Source organism: Fukomys damarensis, unplaced genomic scaffold, assembly GCF_012274545.1.
Source record: "Fukomys damarensis isolate Sample0158 unplaced genomic scaffold, DMR_v1.0_HiC HiC_scaffold_4, whole genome shotgun sequence".
Classification (NCBI taxonomy): domain Eukaryota; kingdom Metazoa; phylum Chordata; class Mammalia; order Rodentia; family Bathyergidae; genus Fukomys; species Fukomys damarensis.
In genome coordinates this window covers 67,772,491-67,780,623 of record NW_022900916.1, presented here as the reverse complement: position 1 = coordinate 67,780,623, position 8,133 = coordinate 67,772,491, and the positions used below count along the sequence as shown (strand labels likewise).

Sequence of the window (8,133 nt, the reverse complement as noted above, 5' to 3'; positions counted from 1 at the left end):
AGAGAGGGAGGGAGGGAGGGGGAGGGAGAGAGAGAAGAGAGAGAAAGAAAGAAAAAGGAAAAGAAAGAACGAATGAAAGGGCCTCTGTGGATTAATTAGTGGAATTTTTCAGGTGATAACTTACTCACTATTTGTGTACATCTTGTGGCCAGTTATTCCTAAAATGTGAGCCATTCTATTAGAAGAGGTGTAGCAAAATTTGTCCTAGCTTCAGCTGTAGTGATTACTGACATCACATTGGTCCTGAAAGGCATTGAAGTCGGTCCCACCTTAGCGCTCAGGCTTGTTAGGACTGATATAGCTGCCCCATATTTCCTCCTTGCCGGCCATGGCACAGTATGTGCAAATGCAAACTCATCCTGATGGGCTTGAGTGGTGCTCTGAACCAAGTGGACAAGTCAGTACAGAAACAGTCACTTGGAAGCAGCCAAACAGACCCTCACCAGATTTGCTCAGTCAGTGGGGCAGCACAGTTATCAACCTTGCAGGTTGGCCTTATTCTACCACTGGTTGTGTGGTCGTAGCCTTATCAGTGCTGTGTGAAACAAAATGAATAAATTTGGTCCCAGCCTCTGGCGATTAATCAGAATGATCAGTAGAGTATCATGCTTATGGGAAATCTTGTTAGTAGTTAAGAAAGTGTAGATATTACTGAAGAATAACTCCATAGGGGTTTTTCATGATTGTGCCTAAGGCACTGACTGCTTGCAATGGGAATAAAATAGCTCCCCAAAGATCTAAACATTCAAAACCACAGAACCCTTGAATATATTATGGTGCATGTGAAAAGGACTCTGCAGATGTAATTGAGTACCTTGAGATGTGGAGATGGTCTTGGATTAGCTGTGTGGGCCCAACATTATCAGAGTCCTTATAAAGGAAAGAGGCAGGCAGAAGGTCAGAAGAAAAATAATAATGGAAGTAGAGGTTGCAACGATGTAGTTGCAGGGCAAGGAATATGGCGACTTCTGGATTCTGGAAAAGGCAAGGAACAAATTCTCCCCTAAACTTTCCAGAAAGTGCATGGACTTTGATTTTCGTCCTTTAAGGTCTATTTTAAACTTCTGATCTTCAGAATTGTAAACTAATAAATCCACATGTCTCAAGCCACTACATTCATGGTACCTTATTATAGAAACTAATACATCACTTTGTTCTGGGATTTTTTTTAATTTTTAATTTTTTTTTTTGTACTGGGGATTGAACTTGGGTCCTTGTCCTTGCAAGGCAGGTGGCAGAACCACTGAGCTAAATCTCCGGCCCTGTTCTGGGCTATTTTTGAAGTATATACTGAATGGCCTTAGAATATTATGTCCTTATAGAGTAAAGAAGGCACCTTAGTACCTCTTATAAATGATTTGGGTCCCCCTTGATTGAATTTCCTCTCCTGTAGGCACTCAGTAAATGTGTCACCTGGTCCACTTTATATCACCCTATGCCGTAAAGAAAATACTATATAAGAAAATACTTATACATCAGATACAGATATTGCTATGAATTCAAAGTTCTAGGTTTCTAACCTAAGTGTCTTTCATCTTCTGCTAGCATTCATAAAACCTTAGTTTTTGTTATGGCTTGTATCTAGATGCCCCACCCCCAAGCCTCATGTGGTCATAGGTAGAGATTTTCAGTGGGGGCTTGATGTAGTGTGTGATGATGGAATTAAAGATGTGATGTTGGGATTGATTTATTGTGCAATGCTAGGATAAAGGTGGCCCACTTTGGGTGTGAGTGCTACCCACCCTAAGGGTAGCCTAAGGGTGAGCAGCCTGAATAGAATATAAGGGACAGAAAGAGGGCTGCTATCTCATTGGCTGCTTATTCACTACTTTGCAGCTTTGCTGCCTTTTGCCCACCATGAACTACTTCTCCTCTGTGAGTCCCCTCTGCCATGCTACCCTGCCTTGGAGCCAGAAAACTATGAAGTGAAACTTCTACAAATTGTAAGCCAAAATAAACTGTTCCTCCTTTAACTTTGAGTGTTAGGTATTTTGCCTCAGCAATGAGAAAAGTAACCAAGACAGATTTTGGTACTAAGAACGGGGTCATTGTTGTGACTGCACCTGACCATGTAGATTAAAGGACCTTTGAAACTGGCTTGTTGGAAGGGTTTGGGAAGGTTTGGAGATACCAGCTGAAGTAGCTGCTCTGTAATTTCTTAAGCTATAGAGTCAGCTCAGGAGACCACACTGCTCCTAGAAATACTACCGAATAAAGACCAGGCTCAGGAGGTTTCTGCTGGGAAGAAGGACTGCACTGGTTGTTGTGAAGAGGAAACTGAAACTCTCTCCACTGTGGAAGATATATTGTAACTATGACCACAGCTGTAATGCAAACTCACTAGAGCACGACAATCTCTGAAAGCCCTGCCAAACCACCTTGCTCCTACTTCACTGCTCTTCTGCTTGTGTCTGGCTGTTTCCACAGCTTCCATGGCTTTTCCCTTCCGATAGAAGCACCGAGGTATAAAAAGGAAAGTAAACTTCTGTTCAGCGCTCTGGAGGTGATTTGAATCCTTTTGCTGAGCTGCTTTTTGCTCCTACTCCATCTGGCAATCTGTCCAGGAATCCCGCACAGTGATCACACTTTAGTTGGATTCCAGATCATGTGTGTTATGCCTTGGCAGAAAGTTTGTCTGCATTTTGCTCATGTCTAGAGACTTTGTCTGAGATTGAGATTAAGGGTAGCCGACTAATAAATCTTGCAGAACAAATTTCAAGTCAGTTTAATGAGGTGGTGGCGTGGCTACTGTGGGGGCTTTAGCCAGATTTATATTGTGAATCAAAAGCAAAGATTGCTCAGCGAAATGATTTAAAACATTTTGAGGTTAGCCAGAAAGGAACCTCCTCCAGTAAAGTTGTGGACTGCAAAGATGGAACAGAGGAGAACTTGATTGTTAAGAAGGAACAGGAGAACAGGAAAGATGGCCTGAGGATGTCACAAGAACCAGCAGGACTCCAGCCTTTGCAGCCTCCAAATTGTGAAGATGAAAGACTTTGCTTTGAGAAGAAATCCACAGAACACCATGTTCCAGAATGGCAGTGGCCTAGGGAATTTTTTCCTCAGGATTGCGTTCAGTAATCTAGTCACTCAGCTCCTGCAGCCAAAATAGGAGGAAGCCTGGCTACCACTCCAGCTGGCAGCAGATCTTGGCAGCATCCACATGATATTGGTTTTAGATGCAGGCAGAATGCAAGAGTTGTGGGGTCAGGAAGGCTTCCACCCAGATTTCAGAAGACCTGGGAGGCCAGGCCGTGTGACCCTGAGAGGGCAGTGTGAGAAGGCAGAGGTGCAGTGGAGACCCCAGAAGGTAGGAGAAGCCAAGCATGTGGAACATCTGAGGAACACTGCAAGGAGGGAGTGGGCAGAGCCGGCCCAGGAGAACAGCTGTGAGCTACAACCACATAGAGTACCGTAGGGGCAGGGCGACCAAGCCCTTTGGAGTTCTCATCTTGCCGCACGGCCTCAGATGCTGGACGTAGAACTATAGGACTTAACGTTTGCCCTGCTGGATTGTGAACTTGCTTTGATCCCATTCCTTTCTATTTCCCTATTTGAACGGGAATTTTTATCTTGTGTGAATCATTTAACTTTCTTTTCATCTGTACAGGAGTTCGCAGCTAAGAGTTTGCCTTAAATCTCAGAGGGGCTCTTTAGAGTTGGACTTTTCAGAGTAGTCTGGTTAGAATATAAGGGACAGAAAGATGGCAGCTATGTGGCTCTGTGGCACAATGGCTAGCACACGACTTCGAGGAAGAAGAGGGCTGCTCTCTCACTGGCTGCTTATTTGCTGCTGCTCTGTGACTTTGCTGCCTCTGCCTGCCATGCACCGCTCCTCCTCTGTGTCTTTCCCTTTGTCACGCCACCCTGCCTTGGAGCCAGCCAACTATGAACTGAGATCTCTACAAACTGTGAGCCAAGATAAACATTTCCTCCTTTAATTTTGAGTGTTGGGTATTTTGTCTCCGCAATGAGAAAAGTAACTAAAATAGTTTGTAAGTTGAGAAAAATAGCCTCAGATTCTCCACAATTCCTGAAGGATTATAGCAGAGGAGGCACCCTTATGGTACACACACTGCAGCGGGCTGTTTGTTATCACTAAAAGCTCTAAAGGTTTCGCCATCACTGGATTACGGAATAATCCAAGCCTCATCTTTATTCTGCCTTCACCTTTGATTCATTTAGTATCCAAGATCTTTAGAATGGTTTCAATGAAATGAAAAGATGGGAAGATAATACTTAGGAAAAAAATCTCTGTGTCCCATGTAAAATACCTCAACAGATTGCTTTCTTGGGTGTTACAAAACTTCACAACATCCTGCAGCATTATTATTTTTTAATTCCAAAACCATTATTGTCTTCTGGAATTCCTAGATGATTTGCTTCATATAATAGATCTTGAAAATTTGTAAACTATTTCTTTCTGTTCTTGGAGAGCACCTAAAATTTCCACATGGCCTATTTGCTTCATGCACACAACATAATGGCATTCGTCACAAAGATAACTTCCTAAGGCCAGGAAACACATTCCAAAAACAACAGTCCAGTAAAAGTGTTTGCTGCGATGGTGGGTATGTGAGTGTATACATGGAATTAAACTGCAAAGACCTTCACACGTGTGCAAAATGAATGTAGGTTAAAAATATAGTGAAAACTGAAAACAACCTAATTAACGTATAGTCTAATTAACGTCATTTTCCTGGTTTAGATGTTCTGCAACGATAGTTTAAGATGTCAGCATCAGGGGAAGTTGGGTGAAGGGTACTCAGGATTCTCTACAGTATCATTTCTGCAACTTCTCACGAACCCTTATTTTTTAAAAAGTAAAACTGGATCTAAGAATCCCAGCTGTGTTTTTCAGAGAGGCAGGCTACACCCCTGCACCTTGTGCTGCTGCTGGCTGTGTCTATGCTTCTATATGTGACATAGTACAGCACTGTCATAGTCTGTTTTCTGTTGCTGTAGCAAAATATGTGACTGGGTAATTTATAAAGGAAAAATAATTGTAGCTCATGGTTCTGGAGGCTGGGAAGTCCAAAAGTAGGGCACCAAGATCTACTGCATGGTGGAGAAATAGACTAGGTGGGCACACACAGAAGAGGAAACCCAAAGGTGGCACTGCTTTATAACAGTCTGCTCACTTAGCAAATCCAGGCAAGAATTCACTTACTTCTGTATGAGTTAAGAAGCCTGCTCAGAAAGGCAAAAATTAAACTGGATACTGTGTGGTATAAAATGATGATTAAGACTTATTCTGTTTCTTAAGACCTTATTTAATAAAGGAAATATGCATGCAAGTAAGTATAACGCAAGACAGAATGCTATGTGACTTCACATATGTAATAAAGCTATATGGGAATAGAGGATTTAAGAGAATATTTGTTTTTTTTAAACAAGTCATCAGAAAAAAATAACTGTTAGAGAAAGTCACATTATAATTGAGTCTTGCAGGATAGGTAAAATGGCCCAAAATTAGAGGAAAGAATTTCTACTTGGAGTAAATGTGTTGGAGGCTTGAGGCAAGCCTTCAAAAAGTACAAGAAAGTATTAGCCAAGAAAGTACAGGACATGCTTATGAGTTTCATTGATTAGTTTGGTTCAGGATATGACAAAAGTAGAGGGTCAAAAATACCAAGCTGCAAAATTTAGTTAAGAAGGACAGCATGGCACCATTAGAAAACAGATTTGAAGATGGAGATTTAGAAGCAGAGGAATCTGTGTTGTTGTTGTTGTTTTTTAAATGACAGGGTTGAACTGTGTAGTTCAGGCTGGTCTTGAACTCACAGTGATCCTCCTGCTTCAGCCTCCAGAGAGGTGGGATTACAGGCATGTGGCTGTAGGTGGTTATTGTAACTAGGTCAGAGTTAATAAGGATATGAACTAGACCTGTTTGGTCAAAGGCTAAAGAGTTTAAGATAAGCTATGTGAACAGTGACGAATTGTCAAGTGAATTGTGTAAATAATGATGGCAGAGGTCAGAGAAAAAAATGATTCTGCAGACTTGAGTACTCAAGGAAGGTATTAAAAAGAGATTGCAGGGGTAAAAAGTAGAGAGTGCAGAGAGATGAGATAAGTACTGTATAACATGCAAGTGCTTCTAGAAGTGGCAATAAACATAGAGTGCATCTGTAAAGAGGAAGGGTATAGATTGGATAAAATATGCTTTTGAAATTTTTTGCAAATCATTTCATAAACAAAAACCATTCAGATAAAATTCCTTGAAATGGGCATCTAGTCTAGGGGTAAATTTTGTAAGTTTTTAGTAACAATAGCCAAGTTTCTTCAGGTATGTACAATACTGCCTGTTTGCTTTGTGATACAAGGCAGAATTGAGTATTTTAGACAGAGGCCTTGTGGCCCACCGAACCTAGAGTATTTACTGCCTACCCATCCCAGAAAATATGTAGCTTCCTGATCTAGATCATGGTCCCTTACCTGCAATGGTCTCTTTTAGGGTAGGGTTATGTCTACAGTGCCATAATGATTAACTCTATCTCCTAACATAATTACAAATTATGTAATATATATATATATATGTATATATATATATTTATATATATCTCACTTTTTAGAAATTAATGCAGACATGTAATTACAAACTAATTTCTTAAGTACTTGGTTAGAGATACATAATATTTACTGGAGCAGAGATACCTGGGAAGTGAAGTCTTCCTTAAGAAAGCGATATAGGAAAAGTGAAAGATAAGTAGGTGAAGGCAAAGGGGAAAGTCATTTTAGGCAAGGAAAATAGCTTAGGCAAAGCATTCAGGGCCTATAAAGCATGCCAAGAAACCAGGCTACACTGATGAAGTTGGGAAGATATTTTATTTACATATATGGAATAAATTCCAGACGACTGCTTGTCCAATGGTAGCATTTTCTACCTGGAGAAATGATTACATGTAGATATAACCAAATAGTTATCTTTCAGCAGAGGTCCTCATGTTTTCTTCATGTTACTGAACAATGCAGGCAGAAATTTAAAGTGATTATCCTATGATGGCCATATTGCAATTTATACCTTCAGAACTTTGACACAGATTCCACAGCTCTGCTAGATAATGTTTATGCAACAGTATTTAATCTTGCAACAGGGTTGAATTTCTTTGCCTATTTGGGTCGCAGATGGCTGTCAGGGTTTACATTTGTGCTGAAACTAATGTACTCGGTTGTATATTCCTTACAATTCATCTTGAAAAAACAAATGACGTCACTTCAAATGTACAGTTCAGAAGACAATTTCCCGTTTATTTATATCTATATTACACTATATATATAAACTGTATTATCTATAGTTTGAACAACTATCCTTGATATCACCCGAAGTCTGAGGTGGCGCAGTAACTTACTTTGACAGAGGAATATAGAAACGGTCGCCTCACCTACATTGCCTTGTCCTACTGTGCGGGTGCTCCTTGAGCACCTCTCTTGCTCACATTTCGGAAGACAGTCACAGAGATGGCAGGGGCGGGGGTGGGGTGGGGACTCGCTCAGGGCTGTCAGCAGAGCCCACGATCAGTAGAGGCTGCGTGATCTGGCCAAACCGGTTCGGCCAAGGAGCAATGATCTTGTGGGATTGCTCAGAGAGGACAGAGCGTTCACTCCATTTTCTTTCGTTCTGCGGAACACCTTTCTCCTCCACTGATTCACCTTCCAACTCCCGCGTATAGAGTAGTAAGAATAAAGATTTGAAGCCTTTCAACTACGCAAACGCTAAGCATAAGCCGGACACAGAAGGGAGGGAAGCTAGCCAGGGCCAACAGGGCCGGAACACCACCCACCAGCCAAGAGACGCTGGTCGGAGATGACCTGACCACTAACGCGCAGGCGCGGGCGTGTCGGAAGCGCTCAGTGGCTGAGCCCCTTTCTAGTAATTTCGCTAGCCGTGGCGTCATCCCAGCGCGCCGCTACCGTGTTCCCAAAAGCTGCGTTTTATTTTTTGGTAAAGGGAGTGAAAAAAAAAAGGGGTACTGATCGTTTCTCCGAAGTTTGCTTTTAGTTCTTCACATTGGCCGCCCCTACGCTTGCGGCAATGAAACGAGAGAGAAGGACCGCTAGGGGAGCCAGAAGCGTCGCCGGGCCAGGATGACTCGGCGACGCCGCCGGCCGCGTTACCCAGCGTGCCCCGCGCGG

The 8,133-nt window shown here is 42.2% G+C and overlaps 1 long non-coding RNA gene across 1 annotated transcript in view; it reads left to right on the top strand.

Annotated features, from left to right (window-relative positions):
- Positions 1 to 1,870, top strand: part of LOC117284140 — a 12,832-nt gene extending 10,962 nt beyond the window's left edge. The window contains exon 3 of the long non-coding RNA XR_004515239.1: positions 1,837 to 1,870. This is a non-coding gene — a long non-coding RNA (uncharacterized LOC117284140). The remainder of the gene's footprint in view (positions 1 to 1,836) is intronic.
- The last annotated feature ends 6,263 nt before the right edge of the window (positions 1,871 to 8,133 follow it).